Below are 23,193 nucleotides of genomic sequence, written 5' to 3'. Positions count from 1 at the left end.
TTAGTTTGGTAAACGGAAGCTTTTCTGTGTACCCAGTAACTGTGCAGACAGACACTCTTCCCCTGTACATGTAGTGACCTGCTTTTTCACTGACAAGGGTGTGGTCTTGAATGTGCAAATAAGAATTGTTGATGTAGAAGTGAGAGCCTGAGTAGAAGTCTGGAACTGGATTTCAGTTCTATGATAATGTATGACTTTAGGAAAGTCACTGGTCTGCAAAGTGAGAGGGCTGGTCTGTATGACCACAAAACTCCCCTCCATATCTGAAACATTCTGCAATAGCTTAGTGTCTTTGAGATGAACTCCATTCAGCTGACCCACAGTGACGTCTGAGCATTTCCCCATTTTTTTTATGGAAAGTCTGGGCCGAGAAGGCAGCTAGCTGCTAATTTCAGAAGTCAATGCAAAACTGGGTTGAGCAGGCCATCCCAGGTTGTAGAAAAACCCCTTGTCATTTCTCCATACCAAGAGCTCAATGGGCAAAGGCCAATTTTGGAGATGAGGCTGATATGCTCAGAGGCCAAGGGACATATTAAGCAGCTAAGGAACTTGTTGGGTTATATTTCTTGGAGCCAGAAGGAAATGTATAGAGCTTTGCATTGTTGTGGTTGATGGAAAGAAAGGGAGGAAGGAAGGAAAGAAAGAAGGAAGGAAAGAAAGAAGGAAGGGAAGGGGAGAAAGAAAAAAGGAAGGAAGAAAAGAATGAAGGAGAAAAGGAGGGAAGAAGGAACGTAGGAAGGAAAGAAAGAAGAAAGGAAAGAGGGGAGGTTCTCTTTGTTGCATACATGCTAATGAAGCTACCATTTAGTGAACAGAGAGGTCTCCCTTTTCCTAATAGCAAACCAAGAAGGAACTAGTTTGCATTATATTTGCACTACCATATTTTAATGTCCAAAGTCAAAAGACTAGTCTTATCTCTCCTTCCCTCCCCTCCCCTCTCTCCACCTTTATCTTTCTTCCTGGTAACTTTTCTGCTCTGACACCTGGTGGTAAGGTAGATCTAGACTACCGGGGAGAAATTCTTCGTTGGGCTGTTCCCCCAGGGACCCAGTCTGGGTGCTGGAACTGGAGACAAGGCCCTGGGTTAGAGGACTAAACGAAGGAAGCCAACAGATCGCTGACCATTCCTTTCAGCAGAGGCCCTGTGGTTATGGGCGAAGGATAAACAGGATGGAAGGCAGGGTGCTTGGGGGACGTAGCACATTCCTCATTTCTGCTTAGGCCTCCTTCCTCCTTTTTTTTCCCTCTCTCCTTTGCTCTCTGGGAGGTGGTGGAGGGAGGGAGGAACCTTTGAGACTCAGGGACAAGTGTCTAGAAGAGGAAGAAGGTGTAGCTGGAAGAAAAGGCTTTGCTAGAGTCATTTACACTTGAGCTGAGCTCAGTGGGGAGAGTTCTGCAACTGTAAGAGGTTAAAACTTGCCCCTGTGTTTACTTTTGTTGGCGGCCACCCTGCATAATAATCTGTCAACACGTCAGGTGCGGATTTATTTGTGCATTAAAAATTGCCTAGAGCAGGCGGATGTAGACGTTCTGCAGCATGCTGGAAAATGTGCCTCCAGCACAAAAAAAAGCCTCTCCAAATAGTTCACCCTTTTAATAAGTGCATTTAATTAAAGTCGTATAACTCTTTTTTTTTATTATATTAAAAAAAAAGCCCCTTAGCCTGCTGAGGCTGAAAGTAAACTTTCCAACACAAAGATGAAGTATACTCCCCGCCCAGTCCCCCCATCTTAAAATGGAAAACTCATCAGCATGTTTCTTTCCCCTCACTGGTTATCATATGCTTATTTGTAAGTTGGCTTTGGGGGAAAGGATGTGGGGGTAATAACTTGACAGCTGGACCCCAATCATATGGTGTGGGGGCAGTTGCTACTCATGGTTTCTCAGCGAGGGTACCAGGTTGGATGGGCACATCCTGTGGGTGCCTCTCTTTAGACCTATGTATGTGTCATATTGGATTTGTGACCAAGGGAGGGTTGAAGCATCAGCTTTCTAGGAATGAGGATCAGGATAGAAGTAAGGATCGATCTGTCTTTCAGGGCATTGTATTCTGAATTAAGAATCATTGTAGCTACTTCGAACAAGGCAATAGAAGAGGATTTAACATAGGAAAGCATAAAACATGACCTTCCCGCCCTCAAGGAGTGTGGTTGAAGATGTGAGACAAAAGATGACCCATCTATAAATAAGATGAGGCAGAGTAAAGTGCTGAAGTGGAGAGAGTGTTAAACTTGGGGACTTGGGAGTCAGAAACTGTTTGTCCTTCGTTTTCAAAATAGATTATGACATCAGAGAAATGATGACATGATTTGCACTTGACTTTGTTTTGAGCGAGGGAGGGCTGTGCAGGTCACCAGCCTCACTTTCTCCTCCTGAGCCATCTGGATCCAGTGACCAGATATTCATCAGGATGACTGGAGATGACCCAGGATTCAATGGGAGACCTTGATCTATTCAAGTACTCACTTAGAGTGAGGTTAGGCCATTCAGTGAATAAGCCTCTCTAAGAAGTAATGAGGGAATGGCCCCTTTAATGAGCAAAAGAAAAAAATTAGTAAATCCAAATCCTTAGCTCTGTGACCCTGGACAAGCCACTCTGTCAGCTTTCCTTTCCTCATCTTTAAAATGGTGATAATCATAGCACCTATTTCTCTGGGTTGTTGTGAGAATCAAATGAGATAGTGTCTAACGTGCTTATTCTTATTAATAGTATGATCACTTATATTCTCAAAATTCTTGGATTTGAGGCTCATACTATAGAAGCAATAAATGCAACTCTTCAAACTTTTTTTTCTTTGGTAATTCTGAAAGTCTTTGAATGGGTCAAGATTTTTGTTTTGACTCCAGTGTGGTGACAGGAGGATTTTGGTAGAGGAACTTTGCATTTGCCAATGGATTAGGAAATCTGTCAGTGAGAAAGTGGTGGTCTCAGCTCTGAACAAGCTGTGTGTGATGAGCCACAGTTGGCATGCCCTGGTTAGGGAGGGAGGGCCCAAGATGAGTGTGTGTGTGTGTGTGTGTGTGTGTGTGTGTGTATGCACACGTGTGCCTGTGTGCCGATGGGGAGGGGATTGAAGGGTTGTGCTTGGGAATGGGGAACCCCACAGCACACTAGCCATGCTGATTTGGAGCCTGCTAATTAGGGGACCCCAGGGAACAATGCATAAGGTACCATAGTTGTCAAGAGAGATGCTGTGGAAAAGCCTCATAAGGGAGCTGTGTGGCCCAGGGAGTAGCCTCAAGGGCTCAGATGTGGAACCTCTGGGATCCAAGACCAGATATTCCTGGCAACTTTTTAAGGTGAGTAAGGATGGTTTTAAAAAATGCCCCAAATTTGTCCCATGTTGGTTTCTTGGCTGTGGAGACATTCCATGCCTCGAGTTGTGGAATGGATGGTATCTGGCCTCTTAGAAAAGCACTATGGCCCCAAGAATTCTAGGTATGGAATTTTGGGGGTTTAAGGAGATCCAGCCCACTTCTCATTAGCATACTGGTCTTCATTGTTCCTCTGGGAATGCCCATTAGCTTTTTATGGCAGGGAGAAGTAGAAGTGGAGGGCGGGGGAGTAGAATTGGTTGTCCAGGGCCACCCAGCAAGAGCTAGGAGACCAGGCAGTCTTTCAGGCTGTCATCTTGCTGGCCTCTTGATTAGTTGAAGAAATAGGGCTATTGCGAATTGTGTTTTCTGTTCATAAAGTGCAGCTTCCTCAGTTTCCATTGACCTGCAACCTTTTTGAAATTGAGATAACTCGCATTGTTGTTTAATTTTTTTCTGTTCCCTGCCACACCTGCCACTGGAGAAAAGAGGGGAAAGGAATTGTGTGACATATATTTTTTTAAAAATTAAAGTAAATTAAGGTATTTAGAGTATTTCACGATGCCCTTTCAGGTCATTGTATTCTGAATTAAGAATCATTATTCCGTAGGAAGAAAATGTAGGGAAGCTTAAAACATGGCTTTCTTACCCTCAAGGAGTCTAGCTGAGGACATGAGACAAAAGATAAAGTGCCAAAAAAGTGATAAATCCTATATGTATTCTTGTTAATGCCACCATTAAATATTATTGTATTTGTAATCAGTGACTCCATTTTGAGGGTGAGCTTCTTACTTATTTGACAATGTACCCTATGACATTGAAGAAAGAGGATAATTGCAAACCAGTCAGTAAGTACCATGATTTGCGTGCCTACCTACACTAGGTACTGTGGGAGTAGGGATTATTTTTGGTTGTTTTTATCTGAATCTATAAAACCAGGCAGGGTAACCTTTTATATAATAGGCACTTAGTAAATACTTGGTGGATTGGATTAGGAGGAGGTATAATACAAAATAAATAGAAGGTATAGACTTAGTTCTGGGCCTAGAGGTAGTATGGTATAATCGGAAGACAACTTTATAAGGAATCAGGAGACCTGGATTCTACACTCAGCTTTGTCATTAACTTTGTGTCTTTAGGCAGATCATTGGCCCTCTTTGTGCCTCATATCAGATATTCGAGTTGAGCTGGGCATTGAAGGATGGATAGGATTTAGGTAATGCGTATGAAGTGAGGAAGGCATCCAAGGACCAGGGAAGGCTATGAACAAAGATGCTGAGGAAGGAATCTGCAGCCTATAATCGGGGGAAAATGAGTAATAGTTTGGTCTTCCCAGAGCTCAGATTTCTTGTAGGAAGAAGTATAGGGGATAAATTTGAAAGGGGAACTTCAGGCCTTATTATAGAGAGCCATGAATGATAGGCAGGAGGAACTTGGATTGTATCTTAGGCAGGATCATGTGTAGTGGGAGTGACATGGTCAAAGCAGCATTTTAGGAAAATTAATGTAGCAGTAGTATGCAGGAGACAGCTAGATGGCTTGGTGGATAGAACACTGGGGCTGGAATTAAGAAGACCTGAGTTAAAAATCTGTTGAGATACTTACTAACTGTGTGACCTTGGGCAAGTCACTTAGCTTCTGTTTGCCTTAATCCACTGGAGAAAGAATTGGCAAGCCACTCCAGTATCTTTGCCAAGAAAACCCTAATTGGGATCCCAAAGAGTCAGACATGATTGAAATGACTGAACAAGAGGAAGGACTGAGGGTGGGATGCATCAGACTCAGGGAGCTTGATTATGAAAGCTGAGAGAATGATTATGTTGGAGTATTTTAGAGCTAAAAAGACTTTCAAGATTATATGGCAAAACATGCCCATTCTTCAGATGAGCAAACTGAACATTACAAGGGAGAAATGTTTTACTCAAGAATACACCGTTAGTAAAAGGCAGAACCAAGGATTGAATCCAGATTTCCTGACTTCCAGTTCTTTTCACCACACTAAGCTAACATTCATCATGGCACTTTTGACAGAAAATAGTAATCTTAAAGGAGAAGTAGTTGAATGTGTGGCAAACATTGTGAATTTAAGGTGATGGGGAAACATTCAAGTAGGGGAGTGTATACTGTGAGATTACTGAGCCTGTCAGTCGGAGGGTAGATTATTAGAACAAAAGAAAACTCCCTATTGGCTTGCACAAGGGAAGAGTTGTCCATTTATTGGAAATGATGGTCTGGAACACAGGAATACATATTTAGATGTGGATGTCTGCATAGTTGTGATAGTGGAATTTGTGGAAATGGAAAGAATCTCCAAAAAGAAAGGATGGAGAGAGAAGAGAAAGGTTATAGAGGAGATTCATGAATGAGGTAAGGGATTCAGCATGGATTTATGAGTGCTGGATCTGGAGTCCATGGAGAGGGCTTCCAATCTCAGTTCTGTTATTTACTAAGTGTGTTGTCTTCAGAATTACCAATAAGCTCATAATTGCCAAGTCTAATGACCTTTTCTCAGTCCTTATTTTTCTTGTTCTCTCTGTAGCCTTTGACACTGTCCATCACCCTTTCTTGATATTCTTTTCTTTAGATTTTCATGATTCTGTTCATTCTTGGTTCGCTTCCTGTCTATCTGATCTCTCCTCAGTCTCCTTTGCTGCATCTTTTTCCAAGTCATGCCCATTAACAGTGGGTGCCTCCCCTTTCCTTGGGACTTTGTCCTGGACCTTCTTCTCTTCTCCCTCCATATTTTTTCATGTAGTGATCTCTCCAGGAACATGAATTAAAATATAGTCTCTACCTAGTTGGTTCTTAGATACACTTGTCTAGCCTTGATATCTCTCCTGATCTTTAGTCATGCACCTGTAATTGCCCATTGGACACCTCAAGCTTCATGTCCTATAGACATATTAAGCTCAACATGTCCAAAACTGAATGCAGTATCTTTCCCCCAAATTCTCTCCCATTCCTGACTTCCATATTTCTATACTGGGTACACCAACCTTCCAGTCACCCAAATTTAGAATGTAGGTATCATTCCTAACTCTTCATTCTCTTTCACATCCCACATGCAATCAATTTCCAAATCCTGTCATTTCTACCTTTTACTGCTGGAACTATTGCATATATAGGCTGCTGGTTGGTTTCCCTGTCTCAAGTCCTTCTTCATTTGAGTCCAACTTGTACTCAGCTATCAAATTGACTATTTGAACAAATTGTCCCTCTTATTCAATAAACTCCAGTGGCTCTTTGTTACCTCCAGGATCAAAAATAAAATCCCGTTTGGTTTACAATGTCCTATGTAATCTGACCCCTGTCTACTTTTCCAGTCTTCTTATACTTCACCCCTACAATCCCCCTCCTCTCTGCAAATACAATGTAGTGTCCTGCAATTCAGTACCGCTAAGTCTCCCTACTGTTTTTTGGCATATAACTCCATCTCTCTAATCTGAGCATTTTCACTAATTGTCCCCCATACCTGGAACTCTCTCCCTCCTCATCCTTTGCTCCTGGCTCTGCTGGCTTCCTTCGAATCTCACCTAAAGTCCTACCTTCTGCAAAAAGTTTTTCTTGATCTCCTTTAGTGTTAGTGCTTTCTCTCTTGAGAGAGAACTACATCAGGAGTCAGGAGACCAGAATTCTACTCTCAGCTCTGCCATTAACTTTGTTTCTTTAGGCGGAACATTGACCTTCTTTGGGTCTCACATCAGATATCAGAAGTGAGCTTTATTTCCACTTTATCCTGCATGTATCTTGTTTGTACATATCCCTTTTCATGTCGTCTTCCATATTAGACTTTAGTTCCTTGAAAACACAGTTCCTCTTTTGCTTTTGTTATATTCCCAGCACTAAGCACAGTGCCTGGTAGTGCTTTATGTGATTTTACAGAAGTAACAGCCCTTCTGGGCTTTTGTTTCCTCATCTGTATGGAAGCTTCCCCATCTAAATCTAAATAAGAGATCATATTGTATTTACATTAAAAAAGATAACAACAGTCTGGTTTCTCCCTTCCATAATTCTTGAAGTCCATAGAGTCAAGAACAAATTGAGCTGCATGAGTAGTGCAAAGTATGGAATTTTAAGGGGCTTTCCATCAGTAGTTCATTGGGATCAGTCTGTAACTTAGCCTAAGTCTTGCCAAATCTTGCTCTTTCCAGTTTTGTGCCATGAAATTGGAAACCAACCTAATCCAAAGCAAGATGATAGTGGGATGTGTGATAGGAGAGTAGAGAGTAACTTAACTCAGTTTGGGCCACAACCTGAATATTCCTGGCTTGCACCATCAAGGGTGGTGGGGTGAGTGTAGTGTGTTTGGATGACTGAGTGGCAGTCATCTAGGGCTTTCCTAACATGTTGCTGCTTTCTTGGGAAAGGGATCTGATTTTACCAAGGTGGGGTGGGGCAATGTTGAAGGGTATGTGTGTGACAGAGAGTGTGTGCCAGCACTGGAGACTGTGTATGCACTGTTGAGTTAGTGGAAGGAAGGAAGAAATTCCTTAGAATCCTTGTAAATCACTTGCACACATGTTTTATGACAATGGGAATTGTGGAAGCATTCTCTTGGGAAAGCAGACCTCAAAACTGCTGAACTCAGAGCTGTGGAACTCCAGACATCTGTTTGGTGGTAGCTGTGGGCAATTGTGTTGTATGCATTTAAATGGGGATAAGCTGACCTCTTCTGTTTCTCGGACCCTTTCTCTGCAATCCATCTCTCTCTTGTGATCTTTGAAATGGGCTATACTACTGAGAGGGACTAGAACTCTGGATCTCTGAATAGTCTCTTGATGTTCATGTTTTCTATCAGGTAAATAGTATACTTTTATTGAGAGGAAGGAGTAGAGAGGTATAAGATGAGCATTGGGATTTGGGAATTCCCTAAAGAGATTATGGGATCAAAAGTGTGAATACCCTTGTCCTATCTAAATCTTTAGAATAAGCCAAGGATGGCAAACATCCTTCAATCTTGTGAAGCTTAGCCATGCCACCCAATGACACCTTCTAGAAAGAAAGAAAAGAAGTACTTAGTGGCAAAACCATGCCTTGTCTTCTGATACCTGAAGATGAAGCCAGTGAAGAATTCATATAAGCAAAGCATTGGTCTGTTTTGTTAGGGATGTTGTCCTTTTTTCATCCATCAGCCAAGAGTTTTAATCATTGTGGCTGCCATCTCCTCTGGCTGTTGTTGCACCTGCCAAACCTGCCCAACCCCCCACTAATACTTTCTTCTCATGACTTACATTTTGTGATTGAGTCAGAGGAGGGAGGGGAGGGAAGAATAGATTACAAAGCAGTCCCTGAGATATTATACATTTCTATTTGATCTGGTTACCATGGATGTGTTGAAAGAGTGTTGATTTCAGGTAGACATCAAGTACCTCTTCATCCTGATGGCAGACCACATCAGGGTGAACTCTGCCTAGCAAGTAATTCTTCTCTAGGTACATTTTTGCTTTATATCTTTTCATCTCAGGAGATAGAATTGCACTTTAAAGACAGCTGTTGCAGCTGTGCCAGTGCAATTTTGAGTGGTGAGTTTACATCCTTCTATTAAAATATCTCAAAGGAAAGCAAAACTAGGTTTTTCAAGGGGTTTTCATGGGACTGAAGGGATTTAGTAAATAATTTTTTAGCTCTAAAATTCTGGCTTTATTTGTGAAAGTAAGAGTGGCTCAAGTGTTCATTTGAGATCACTGAGATTGATCTTTGACTCTTCATATGACCACTCCTGCAAAATCAAAGAAAACTTTCAACTCATTTTGATTCCCTTTCTCATCCTCCACTAAGCAGTTCCTTGGTGTAATAGCATATTTGAAACTCCCAGGAAGAAGTTTAGGGGAAGAACCTAGTTTGATTCCACTTATTATTAGAAATCAGCTTTTAGGAGCCAATAAAAATGGCACGTGCCATTCTGGAGGTGACTGAGTCTCATTATCAGATCACTTTCTCAGTAGGAGGAACTGAAGACTTTTTGCCCACCTCTTCATTAATATGTCCACACCCTTAGGTACAGCACCTTTTCCAAAGGCTTTTTAAGCATTGAATGTTCTTCAGGTGGCAGCTTTGGTTTATGAGAGAAAGCCATTGGCCATAAATATTAATTATTTGTTAGCAATAATTCATAAAGTGATTGTTAACTACCCAGAAATTGTGTCTTGAATTTTTCATTCATCACAATATTAATATACTGGTAGAAAAGTGCTGCTTCAGAAAGACTAAAGAGAAGAGAGTCCTTGTCGAATATTCCATGTTGGAAGTAAGAGTTGGGCAGCTGAGTATTCGTACTGCCAGAAGTCTTCATCTCTTGCTTTATGAAGAGTAATGAGCATCCAGTTAAAATTCTCAATGAGTCTCAATTTCTGTGTTTTATAGAGAATCTCTGGAGTTAGTGAACTTATTGATCAAAATGAACTGTGCTAAATGGTAGAAATAGTAAACACACAAAAAGGAAATGGTCTCTGTCCTGAGGGAAACTTACACTTTATAAGAGTGTACAGAAACAAATGTAAGGTATTTTGTGTGTATGTGTATGTGTGTGTCTGAATCTGAGTTTCTTCATGGAAGCCAGGATGTATAATAGCAAACCAACCTACCTCCCACCCCTCCCCCCTTAAGAAGCAACTCCAAACAATCCTTATATCACAAGTGAGAAAGAAGAGAGAGGCAAAGGGGCCAGTCTCTCTCCTTGTCCACTGAGTCATTAACTCTTTTGGCTCCAAAGCCAATAAGGGACCATGCCATCATTTCTAGGTGCAAACTCTGTAGCCCAAACAGGCCCCAGCATTCCCACATGATTGACTGGAACTGAGAATGGCGGCTCTGAGCATGATCTGTAGGATGACCCCTACAAGTTAATTATGCCACCACTTTATGAAATTAGTGCATTGAATTAGATTTTCTCTAAGGTCCCTGATAAACCCTCGATCAGCAGTAGAGCTATTTTCTATGAAAGAAATTCCCATTCATTCTGAAAACCTATTCTGATTGATTTTCTGCTTCTAAAGATTTTCCTGAGAAAGATGGTGAGAGTATGGAGTTGGGATGTAATTTCTGAGAATTAAGATTGTAGAGACTGTTGATACTAGAGAAGGAGCCTAATAGAGTAGAAAAAGCACCGCCTTTGGTATCAGGAGACCTGGATTCAAATCCTAACACTAGCACTTTACAGAATGTATGAGGATGTCACTTAACATTTCTGAATCTCTGTTGTAAAATAGAGATAGTAATACTTGTACTGCCCACCCCACTAAACTGATCTTTGTAATTATGTCATTGTTGTTAGCAGATATACCCAGGAATGGAAATAGAAGACTTGGGCTGAGCATCTCTGTGTGAAGAGGAGGCAGAATGAATAGCCTTGGCTACATGTGATGAAAATGATTTTCTGCATTGTACACAACAGGTTTGAGAATTTATTTGATTTGAATTTTGTGGTATCTATCTCTTAGGCAGTATTGAATGCTGGTTGAATCTTTCTCTATATACAATGAAGTTGTTTTTTTTAAAAATAGGAATGGTTTTTAATTCAGTTTCCTTAAGGAAGCATTTATTAATCACCTGTTCCATGCCAGGCATAGTGCTAGGCACTGAGGATATAGTGATTAAAAAATGGAGCGGTCTACGTCCTGGAGGATTTTATATTCTGCTGGTAGTATATATGTGCTCAGATGATTAACTGTAAAATGTACAAAAAAATAAAAAGTAATTTGGGAAATAACATCTGTGTGTGTGTGTGTGTGTGTGTGTGTGTGTGTGTGTGTGTGTGTAAATGCCTCTTCTTAGAATTCCTGCTGGAACTAATCCTTAAAGTGAAGTTGTGGGGTTCCAACAAATGGAGGGGAGAAGGGCAAGTATATCAGGCATAAAGGGTAGCTTATGCAAAAGCATGGCATCCAGAGATGGAAAACTATATGCAGGAAATATCCAAGTTGCTCATTTGATTAGAAGGTAGAGTGTGAGAAAAGATCTTATATAACCAGCCCAGAAAGATAGACTGGAGCCAGATTACAAAAGGGCTTTAAATGCTCGATGGAGAAGCTGATATTTTATCCTGGAGGGAAGAGGGAGCCAGTATAGCTTCTTGAGCTTTGGTGGCAGGGGTGGATGGGTGGGTGGGGGAAAAGCATTTATATCTAGATGATGAAATTTCCTTATAGTTTTCAATCTTCTAATTTGTTTTTTGTTTTTTTTGGTTAGTTTTAACTTGGAGCAGGATTCAGCTTAAGTTAGCTTCGTTTTGCCCTTTTGAGTGCTAGTCCTGGAGTCAGGAAGACCTGAGTTCAAATGGGATTTCAGATGCTTGACTCCAGGTCCAGAACTTTATCCATTGTGCAAGCTAGCTGTTTTATTAAAAAAAATCAAAGCATTTTAAAAAGAAAATGTAGGGTATTTAGTGTCATGAACAACTGACCTGGAAAACCAATCACTGTACTTTCTGTAAACCATTACCAAAAAAGCAACTTGCATATCATATTTTAAGAAATCATAAAATAAATCTTCCTAGACCTATTACAACTAGAGGGCAAGAGAAATAAAAACACTTTACCAGTCGCCTCCTGAAACCTTAGCTGAAAACATCCTGGAATTTCATAGCCCAAATCCAGAGCTTTTAAGTCAAAGAAAAACTAAAACAAGCAGTCAGAAAGAAACAATTCAACTACCAAGAAACCACAGTCAGGATCAGCTAAGACTTAGTGGCAATTCATACAACAGAGAGGAAATATTGGAATTCAGATAAAGAATTACCACCAAATATTATTTACGTGCACAACATGGAGAATCCTGCAGAATAAAAACTGGATCATTAATAGAATAGAGAAATTTTTAATATTCCTAATATAAAGACTAAAGTTGAGTACAAATTTTGAAATGTGAACATTGTTGTCAAGAGAAACCTAGAAAGCTAAATATGTTTGAGCAATTGGAAAGAGCTAAATGATGATGGAAGGCTTATGTTCTAACAGGAGAAGACAAGCCTCACTTGAGAATCTCACTATCTTTAAAGGATATAAAGGGAGTTAAAAAAGAGAAATAGAGGTTGGATGTGATTTTCTTGGTTTAAAAAAAAGAAAGGAAAAACAAGGGGAAAGGAATGTGCTAGAAGAGAAATGAGGAAAAGGAGTAAGATTTGCTATTTCTCATAATTGAGATATGGAAGAAAGGAATGATGGGGGATGGCATCTCATGAACTTTAGTCTTATTTGAAATAGACAAATGACAGCTGGATATACATACACAGAGATAATATGGAATAGAAGTACATTAGACTCAACAGAACAGGAAAAGGGACTTAGGAGAAAGAGGTTTGAGAGTTGCATAGAGAAAACTCACAAACAAAATAAATATCAATCTTAGCAAATAGCTTGCAAGGACAAATTGCAAAAGGAAGATGAACCAGACATTGAAGTCTGAACTTGGTGAAGAGGGACAGAGAAGTAGGAAAAGACCACCTCAATTATGGTTTATTAGTATTGATCAAGTTACTTTTCTTTACCCAATTCTTTTTTGTAAAGAAGGAGAGAGTAGGAGGAAAAGAGTATAAACGGATATGACTGAGAGAAATATATAATTGACAATCATAGCTATGAACATAAATGGTATAAGCTTACTCATAAAATGGAAGAAGGTAGCAGAAAGGATCCACAAGCTAAATCCAACAAAATATTGTGTGTAAGACATAAAGTTGAAACAAAAATATTCAAACAGTTTTAATGAGCAGTTAATGTAGAATTTATTATGCTTCAAACAAATTAAAGAATTCAGAGAGGGAAATCATGACTTAAGACAACAATGAAAGTAAATATGATTAAGAGAAAATATGTTTTGCTTAATGGCACTGTAGTTAATGAAATAATATCAATACTTTGTGTACACATCTGCATCTGTTTTTATGTGTTATGTAAAATTAGAGACCAGTATACAATATTGATCTAATAATGTTTGGGAGGACTAACCCTTCCCATTCTTAGGGGAAGAAGAGGAGTAGGAGAAGCCTTGAGATAGGTGATGATGTAAGAAAGTACAAGAGAGGATATGGATGCATGATGGAGAGTAGGCTACTTCCATGACTCCAAGTTCAAAGGAAGAGAATTCAAGATGTTAAGACAAAGACTTTTGTTATCTGTATGGAAGGCATGTGGAATAGAGATGGTGGTTGTACCCTTTCCTATTCCTGAAAAAAATAAATAAAACTGGTAATACTGTCCTTTCTAATCCCTTTTTCTACTTCAACTTTTTCACTGTCTTAGGAGAATGCTGATTTTGCTTCCCCAACCCTTGTTTCTTTTAAGTGTTTGTTTTGCTTTCTGTTTCAGAAGAAACTGGAATCTCTAATATAGTTTTCCTTGTTTTGGATATGTGTATCTAGGGAATTAAATTCTGCTGACATGGAGGCTATGGACAGTCAAGAAAGAATGAGAACGAGAATGTTTCTGGGACTTTCCCCAAGTATGGACTCAAGAGAACAAATTTTATCTATCATCTATCTATCATCTATCTAACTGGCTATCTATCTGTCTATCTGTCTGTCTGTCTGTCTGTCTATCTATCTATCATCTATCTATCTACCTATCTATGTATCTATCATTCATCTGTCTATTATCTATCTATCTATCTATCTATCTATCTATCTATCTATCTATCTATCTATCTATCTATCTATCTATCTATCTATCTATCTATCTATCCATCCATCCATCCATCCATCCATCCATCCATCCATCCATCCATCCATCCATCCATCCATCTATCTATCTATCTATCTATCTATCTATCTATCTATCATCTATCATTTATCCATCCATCCATCCATCATCCATTTAGTTTCCTAAATACAGAGAATAATGTGAATCTGGACTTTCCTGTACTTAGAATGAATCCAGCAGCTTGGTGGAGGTTGCATTTGGTATTCAAGGTACCACTTAAGGTTATTTTACCTTTTCCCATTGTCTCATCTTATTCTTTTAGTATGATCAAGAGTTTTGACTAAAGTAAAAAGTCATGGCCCTAAAGGAGGAGGCAAGAATAAAGGGTGCCAACTACCAAGGGTGGGAGATAGTCAAGAGGGAATAAGTAGTCTCAGCCAAACAACTTCTACCTCACACCATACCAGAATCATATCCAGCCACTACTAGAAATGCTATGAGTGGCATAACATCTAAGTACTTAAAAGAAAAATGAACTGCGTCGTAGTGAGAAATAGTCAACAAAACTATAATAATTGGTGACCTCAAATATATTCCTCTCAGATCTAGACAAATCTAAGAGAAAATATAAACCTGAAAGAAGTTAGAACTAGAATAGAATCATAGAAGGATTTAAATCTAAATGGAGATGAAAACATATTATCCTAAAGAGTTGGTAGATCAAAAACAAATTATTGAAATGACCAACAATTTAAAAGAAAATATCAACAATAAGAATATGTACAAAAATTTTAGGGATACAGCCCAGTGCATTGCTCTGGGAATACTTTATATTGATAAGCACTTATCAACAAAATGAAAAGAATGCACCAATATTTGGGCATGCAACTAAAAAAAAAATCTAAAAACAACAAATAAAATAACTTTAAGTGGGTACAAAAATAGTAATTCTGAAAAATCAAAGAAGGGATTAGTAAAATTGAATGCACAAAACCCTGAAAAATAAAACTAGGAGTTAATTATTAAAAAAAAAAAACCAACCAATAGGGCAGATGAGCCATTACCTAGTCTGATTTCAAAAGAGAGGAATACTAGGTTACTAAAATGTAAAAAATGAAAAATGAGAAATTGCAACAAATAAAGAGAAAATAAAGGATATTACAAACTATTTTGCTCAATTTCAATATGAATATTTATGAACACATAAAATTCTCAGATTAACAGAACAACAAGTAGAGGACTTAAATAACTCAGTTTTAGGGACAGGGGGAGGTGCTTAACAAGCCATAAATCAACTTCCCAAGGAAAAAAAAATCTAAAGACAAGATAAATTTAAATTGAATTGTATCAAATATTCAAAGAACAATTAATTCAATGTCACTTTTTTTAAAAAATGGGAATAAAGAAGATCCTACTAAATTCCTTCTGTGATACAAATTTGGTCTTTAAAAATTTAATATTTGCTTTTAACATCACCTACCTTTATTACTGTATTTCTTACTCCTCTCACAGAGCTATCCCCTATATGAAAGAATTACACAAAGAAGAAGAAGGAAAAGTAGAGTAAAATGGGTCAACATGTGGAAAATGATCCGGTATTATATACAACATTACATTCCCATGGTCCCTTATTTTTACAAAGAGTTGGGGGAAGGGTGTCTTCATATCTCTTGAGGCCAAGTTTGAGCATGATAATTTCAAAGAAATCAGTTTTGATTGTTTTGTCCTTTCTCTTCCTTCACCCTCATTTATATGGTGCAGTCATCTTCTTTGTTGTTTTTCTGGTTCTGTTTAATTCACTTTGCATCAGATCATGTAAGTCTTTTCTAGCCTTCTCTGTATTGATCATATTGAACATTTCTTTTTAAAAATAGATTTTTTGAATATATTTTGGTTTTTGCATCATTCAGATTTTCCTTTTTCCCCTCCTCACCCTCCTGATGTCATCTCTTACAACAAAAAAAATTTTTAAAAAAGGAATGAGAGAAAAGTGAGTAGAACAAATTAATATACTGACAAAAAATTGACATTATGTGCAGTGTTATGTACCTGTGAACCCCTGCCACTGCAAAGGAATAGGAATAGATGACTTCAGTCTAAGTTTGCTCTTTGCAATTTTGCAACTAACATTTATTGTTATCCTTTGCATTTGCTTTGTTGTAATCATTGTGTATTTTGTCTTCTTGGCTCTGTTTACTTCACTTTACCGTAGTTCATGTAAGTCTTTCCATGCTTCTCTATGTTTATCGTATTCATCATTTTCTTATGGTACAGTAATATTTCATTGCATTTATATACCATTGTTTGTTTAGCTATCTCCCAGTTGATAGATACTACAAAATAGTGATAATACAAATATTTTGGTTCTTTTTGTCATGGACCTCTTTAGGAGTATATGCATAGCAGAGGAATCTCTGGGTCACAGGGTGTGGGTATTTTAGTCTCCCTTAGTACAGTTCCAAATTATTTTTCAAAATGGTTGGACCAGTTCACAACTTCACTAACAATCCAATAAGCCCTCCAACATTTACTATTCCCATCTTTAGTCATCTTTCCAATTTTCTGGATGTGTAGTTTTTTAGGTAGTAACCTAAGTAACAATCTTAGTGTTGTTTTGATTTGTGTTTCCTTTTCATATGATTCATATGGAACTTTTTTCATGTGGTTTGTGAATAGTTTGCAGTTTCTTTTGAGAATTGTTTGTTCATATTCTTTTATACTTTTCTGTTGGGGAATGACGTTTGTTTTTACATATTTTTAGTTGTCTGTGTCTTGGATATCAGACCTTTATTGGAGGTATTTGAGAAAAGATTTTTCTCCCAGCTAACTATTTCCCTGATCCTGGTTACATTATTTTTATGTAAAAGCTTTTCAATTTCATGTAATTGAAATTATTTATTTTATCCTTTATAAGAATCACTATCTCTTTACTATCTGGTTGTAAAAAGTATATATGATCAGTTTTTCTTCTACATTTTTCATGGTATGATCAGGTTATGTTTTTAATTTTGAATTCATAACCAAAAAACCTTAAACATTGTAAAGTTGGCTATAAATTTCTGCCTTCCCTCCCCAACCCCAGATAGATAAACATATCCAGGTCTTTCCATCCTTTTGGATTCTATTTACTCAAGACTCCACCTCCAGCTGTTGCTCCAGGTGTTGTTAGACACTTGATAATTAGTGGAGCTAATTTATTTAATCATGTTTGCACTATTCTCTTCACCCCATTGTTGTTCTTGCCCAGCTCCTTTAGGTGTTCCTGGCTCTGCTCCTGTGTGATTTTGCCCAGGGCAGGGGGTGAGGGGGTGCAGGAGTGAGGGAATACTCCTTGATGCCAGAGGTGTTCTTCCATATTAGAACAATAGCTCTGCCTCAAAGGCTTGGCTGCCTCCACATCCAGTGTTCTGGCATTGGTCACTGAAGTGTTTTTAATTTTCTGCAGCTTGTTGATAAGTGAGATTTTTGGATGAGAGATGTCCTCCAAAGATGGGCAGTTAGAATACCTTCTCTTCAACATCCTTTGTTTCTTTCTGTATCTGCCCTGATTTTTTGACGTGAAAATGTAGGCCAAGGACCATGATCAATTGGGAAGTATAGTGCCTTTTCACAGTTAGATTTAGTTATAAGTTTTAAAAGGTAGAAGTTGGGAAAATAATCAACAATTCAATTCAATAAATATCTATGAAGTGCCACTATGTGTCACACACTGTAGTGAGTCCTGAGAATACAAAAAGAGGCAAAAGACAATCCTCAAGGGGATTATAATCTAATGGGAGTGACAACATACAAACAAACATATACAAAAAAAGCTATGTACAAGATAAGTAGAAAATAAATAAAAGAGGTAAATCATTGGAATTAAGAGATGTTAACGAAGACTTCCTGTAAAAGGGACAATTGTAGCTGAGACTTAAAGGAGGCCAAGGAAGTCATGGAGTGGAGGAGGAAGAGCATTCCGAGCATGGGGGACAGTAAGAGAAAATGCCCAGATGAGAGATGGGTCTTGTATGTGGAACGAACAGGAGGCCACTGTTACTGGATTGAAGACTACATGTTGGGGAGCAAGATGTAAAAAGACTGGAAAAGTAGGAGGGGGCTAGGTTATGAAGGGCCTTGAATGCCAAATTGAACATTTTATATTTGTTTCTGGAGGCAATAAGAAGCCACTGAGGTTATTGAGGAGATGGGGGTGGACATGATTGGTCAGATCTGTTTTAGGAAAATCATTTTGTGTGTTCATCCTTCATTGCCAAAGAAGACCATGCCATCAGAGAAATAAAGACGTGACTTGCACTTGACTTTGTTTTGAGTGAAGGAAGGCTGTGCAGGTCACCAACCTCACTTCTCCTCCAGAGCCATCTGAATCCAGTGACCAGATATTCATCAAGATGAGTGGAGATGACCCAGGATGAGATCATTGGGGTTAAGTGACTTGCCCAAGGTCACACAGCTAGTGAGGTGACATTTGAACTCAGGTCCTCCTGACTCCTGCTCTGGTGCTCTATCCACTGTACCACCTGGCTGCCCTAAGAAAATCACTTTAGTGGCTGAGTGGAGGATCGATTGGAGTGGGGAAAGCATTGAGGCATGCAAAATAAAAGCCTTCTGGTAGAGGGCACAGCAAGTGACAAGACTGAAACCTCTTGAAAGAAGAAAAAAGACCAGTATATCCACTTTTATGTTGAATGTGAAAACTGAGAGTCACCTCCTGCTTAGATGGAGACAATCCAAAATGGCAGCCAAGACCTGATTGGACAACACTTTCTAGCTTTTGTGTTGGCAGGATCCTTCTGGGCCAACTGACTCCACTGTACTCATTAAAGGGCAAAGTCTGGAGAGAAAATCTTGGCCTCCTGGCCAAGTGTCACATTATGCAAGCATATGGGACTATGTGGAAGGAGATGTGGCCCTGTCACTGGCACTTCCCATCTCTGGATATTTATTTTCTTATTCCTATAAAAGAGAGAGTTAAATTACATGATGTTTGAAAATTCCTTCTGCCTCCATTATGCAAAGATTTTGTGATTTTATCTGGGTTCCCAATATCACCCCATACAGTGCCTTGCAAATAGAAGGTCTTCAAAAAGTGCTTATTGCATGAAGATTCAGATCTCTTTAAAAAGTACGTTTTGCTGCCTCTAATGGTTTGTCCCTCTGTGTATATATGTTGGGGAAGAGGGGAACTTGTAAGGCGTATTGGACTAGAGATGATAAATCATGATGATTTAGGGAGATATTCACCATAGAACAGGGGAAATAAATGGAGTTAGGGGCTCCTGTGGGAAAAGTTTTCTTTAATTATGGGAAAATACAAGCAAAGGGAAGAGTATCTGTTTACTATTTTGACAACAGCCTTTCACAGCACTGCCTCCACCATACCACCCCCAAATGGAGCCCATTCACATGAATTCATGAATTCATTTATTGCCTCCCCATGTACTTCACCCACCCTCCCCTCCAGCTTACTGTTCTTTTTTGTTTCAAACAAATGAGCACACAAAAAAAGGATCTGCATTCCTTTGGATAATCTTATTCAAACATGGAAAGGCTGTGCTTTCTCAATTAATCAGGCCTTCCCCCTTGCTTTCTCAGGATCTCAATCAGAGATCTTGGCTGGGCTCCAGCCTCTGGGCCAGTTGTTGGGGCCAGTGTGACACCTGCCCAGGTAAATAACTAACTGTATAGTATATTAAATTTAAAAAAGCTTTTGCATAAAAAACTGATGTAGTTAAAATTAAAGGGAATTTCCTTGATACAGGCCTAATACTCAAGATAAATAAAAAACAGATTAAAAAATTTTAAGAACAAGAGCCATTCACCAGCAGACAAATGGTCAAATGAAATGAATAGGCAGTTTTTAAGGGAAGAAATCTAAGCAATCAACAGTGTGAAAAAAATATTTCAAATGATGAATAATTAGAGAGATGCAAATTAAAGCAACTTTGAAGTTGCAGTTCACAGCCAAGTCTCGCAAAGTTGATGAAAAAGGAAAATGACAAATATTGGAGGGGCTGAAGGAAAAAAAGACACACAGATGCATTCGCTGTTGGTGGAGCTGTGTATTATTCTAGCCATTCTGGAAAGCAATTTGGAACCATGACCAAACAGTCCCTAAATTGTGCGTACCCTTTGACCAGTGATGCCACTATTATGTTCATACCCCAAAGAGATCAAAGAAAGAGGAAAAGGACCCATCTGTACAAAAAATATTTATAGAAACTCTTCTGTAGTGGCAAAGACCTGGAAACTAAGAGAGTACCCATCAAATGGGAAATGCCTGAACAAATTATGTAATGTGAATCAAATGGAATGATACTGTTCCATAAGAAATGATAAAAGGGATAGTTGCAGAGAAACTATGGCTCATATGAACTGATGCAGAGTGAAGTGGACACATCCAGGAAAACAATTTATATGATTAAAAACAGTATTCTAAAGAAAAAAAAAACTTTGAAAGACTTAAGAACTCTGACCAATACAAAGATCAACCATGATTCCAAAGGACCCAGTGGTGATGAAGCATACTACCTACCTTCTGACAGAAGGGTGATGGATTCAAGATGCAGAATGAGACATATTGTTTTTAGGGGTGCAACGTGGCAGTTTGTTTTGTTAGTTGATGAATTTTCATAATTTATGAAAATTTTATTTTTAATGGAGGTTGATAGGAGGGAAAAAGGAGCTAGGGATAAAGTACTCTCCCTTCTTCCAAAAGAAAAAGAAGGAAAAAAGGGTCATTAAAAAAGCATATGCACACATATTTAATGTGCAGACTAGAGCAAAAGGAAGGAAAGAATTACAGACCATCAGGACAGACAGGTTTGAAAGTCACATATTGAATTTATCATAGAGATTCAGAATTTTATGTGCAATATTCTTTTTTGTTCTATAATCCTAGTACAACCCAAGTTTTGCAGAGGGACAGCCCTGCATTGCATGCTCCCATCAATGCTGATGGATTTAAGGGCTCTAGTCCAATATTTAAAAGTCTCTCCACCAGCCTTAAGCTCTCCTCTTCTCTTCCTTTCCTCATGTCTCCAAAATCTTTTAAACAAACTGAAGTGTCTTATGCAGGTAGAATGTCAAAACTCAGCATTCTTTCAGCCACTCAGGAGTCACCTATATAGCACAATTGCCCCATGCTTGGGTAAAAGCAGAAGTATATGTATATAGAAATGTCCATTTTATTGGATGTTTAAGTTGAAAATAAAAAAAAATAATGAAGCTATGTATGTCCAGAAAAATGTCCCTTTCTTTCCTCTGATGATGAACAAGAAAAATAAGGATATTATTTTCTAGGAGAGGTAAAAGTTCATATTTGGTTAAGGAAAAGGGAGAGATGATAGAAAAGGAAGGATGAAAAGAAACAATTTCAATTTAAATAAGACAGGAGGAATGTGTAGTTGTTGAAGTTACCACAGACTTTTCTGAGGTCTTTATTTTCAATTATTTTTCATTTTCAAATAGTACACTTTAAGATGGGAGGAGTCTGTGGTGATAGAGGCCACCATATACTTTTTTGAGGTCTTTATGTTCAGATATTTTGCATTTTCTAAGGTTTTTATTTTTTAAGTAGCTTTGTTTAGTGGAAGAAGCACTTTATTTGGAGTCATAAGATGTTAGGTTTGAATTCTGGTTCTGCCACTTAGTAACTTTGTGACCTTGGGTGGGTGACAATCTCTCTGGGCTTACGTTTCCTACTTGTAAAATGAGTAAATTGGCCTTGTTGACATCTGAGGCCCTTTCCAGCTCAGAATCTGTGATCTTTCAGTTCAGTCACTCAATAAGCATTTATTAAGCACTTACTATGTGCCAGACATTGTGCTAGACATAGTGGATACAAAGAATGCCCCTCCCCAGTCTCTGCTTTTAATGATCTCACAGTTTGATGAGGGAGATAACATACAAACAACTATGTACCAAAAAAAGGAACTATATACAGGATAAACAGGTAAGAGAAATTCTGTGTGCACCTCAGCTGTGTAGAACTTCAGGTGACAGGCTGTTCGTTATTACCCCACCCTTTTTGTCCCGAGGATTCTAAAATTCCATATGAGGCCAGTTTGACTTTATGGATAGGCAGAGGGGGCAGCTTTCTTGTAAGATGGGATTTCTGTGGGATGCGCTTTGATGGGGCATGTATGAGGTAGGGTCATTGTGGCACCTCCCTCCACACACTCCTCTAGTGTTTAAACATTTTCTTGGGCAAAATTTATGTGGGGCTTAATTCTTCACATTTGTCAAGTCTATTTCTTATTTATATTTGTGTTAGACATTGTGTGGAGCATCAAAGGAAACAATCTTTTACTTGCTACAATAATTAGAACTGAGGATAACAGTAACCTTTCCAGTTTAAAGAAGTTCCCCTGTGTCATGTTACATGGACAGTTGTCTCATTTTAGGATGAGCTGGAAGGATTTCTGAACACAGGCTATTGCAGACTTACTCTAGAAGATCCCTACACCTTAGAGAGATGGATTTCTCAGAAGTTCTCATCCCATTCCAAGAAGGCACAGTCAGCTCACTAGATCCTCCTAGCCAGCTCCACTGACATGCCAAGGACTACAGAGGGAGGTTGTGAGGAGAAGTTTGAAGTACAAGGACTGGAAGCCTTTGAAAGTCCTGGAGAAGACAGAAGATTTTTCCCCCTGCCTAGTTCCTGAGGAATGCTTCTTTTTTCCTTTCCTTTTTCTATCTAATATTTTCATCCCTGGCAGCAGACAGAACACCAGCCTGAAGGGGCTATTTGGAGGCTGGGGAATTTTGCAGTGTGTTTATGACTGTTAGACCTGATCAGTGTCATGCCATACTTTATAGGCCCATGTTTTTCCTTTGCCCACTCCTTCCTCCTTAAGGGAGGAGGTCTGCGCCAAAATGGTGCAAAGGCAACTTGGAGCTGGAACTATGTTGAGGGGAAATTTCTCTTGTTGCCAACAACAAAGAAAAATACCACTGAGGCTGGTTGAGCAGCAGTACCTGTCCTCAGTACAGGGTGTGCCCTCATTGTTCTTTAGCTCTTATCACTGCTAGTACAGTATATCAAGAAATTTTCTTGCCTTGGAAGTTCTACTGAAAGTAGTTATGTATTGTTTATTTCCCCCTTCATTTTAAAGATTACCTATTTATTTTTTATACTTAATATGCCTTCCTCTACTTACTTCACCCCCTTTGCACCCCAAGACTTTCCTCGGCACCCTTCTAACCAATTAAAGGAGCTTGTGAACAAGGCCAAGGGCTGGGT

The 23,193-nt window shown here is 38.8% G+C and overlaps 1 long non-coding RNA gene across 7 annotated transcripts in view; it reads left to right on the top strand.

The window, feature by feature from the left end:
- The window catches only part of LOC140528074 (uncharacterized), a 261,449-nt gene that overhangs the window by 135,694 nt on the left and 102,562 nt on the right, over positions 1-23,193 (top strand). For 5 of the 7 annotated variants that reach the window (XR_011975064.1, XR_011975058.1, XR_011975063.1 and 2 more), the window contains one exon: positions 10,592-10,708. This is a non-coding gene — a long non-coding RNA (uncharacterized lncRNA). Of the gene's footprint in view, positions 1-10,588; positions 10,709-11,428; positions 23,192-23,193 lie in introns of those variants that run through there. The other 2 variants (XR_011975059.1, XR_011975066.1) reach the window with 2 other exon arrangements.

This window comes from Notamacropus eugenii, chromosome 2 (assembly GCF_028372415.1).
Source record: "Notamacropus eugenii isolate mMacEug1 chromosome 2, mMacEug1.pri_v2, whole genome shotgun sequence".
In the NCBI taxonomy this organism is placed as follows: domain Eukaryota; kingdom Metazoa; phylum Chordata; class Mammalia; order Diprotodontia; family Macropodidae; genus Notamacropus; species Notamacropus eugenii.
Note: the sequence above shows the minus strand (reverse complement) of the source record. Positions and strands in the feature narration are given on the sequence as shown.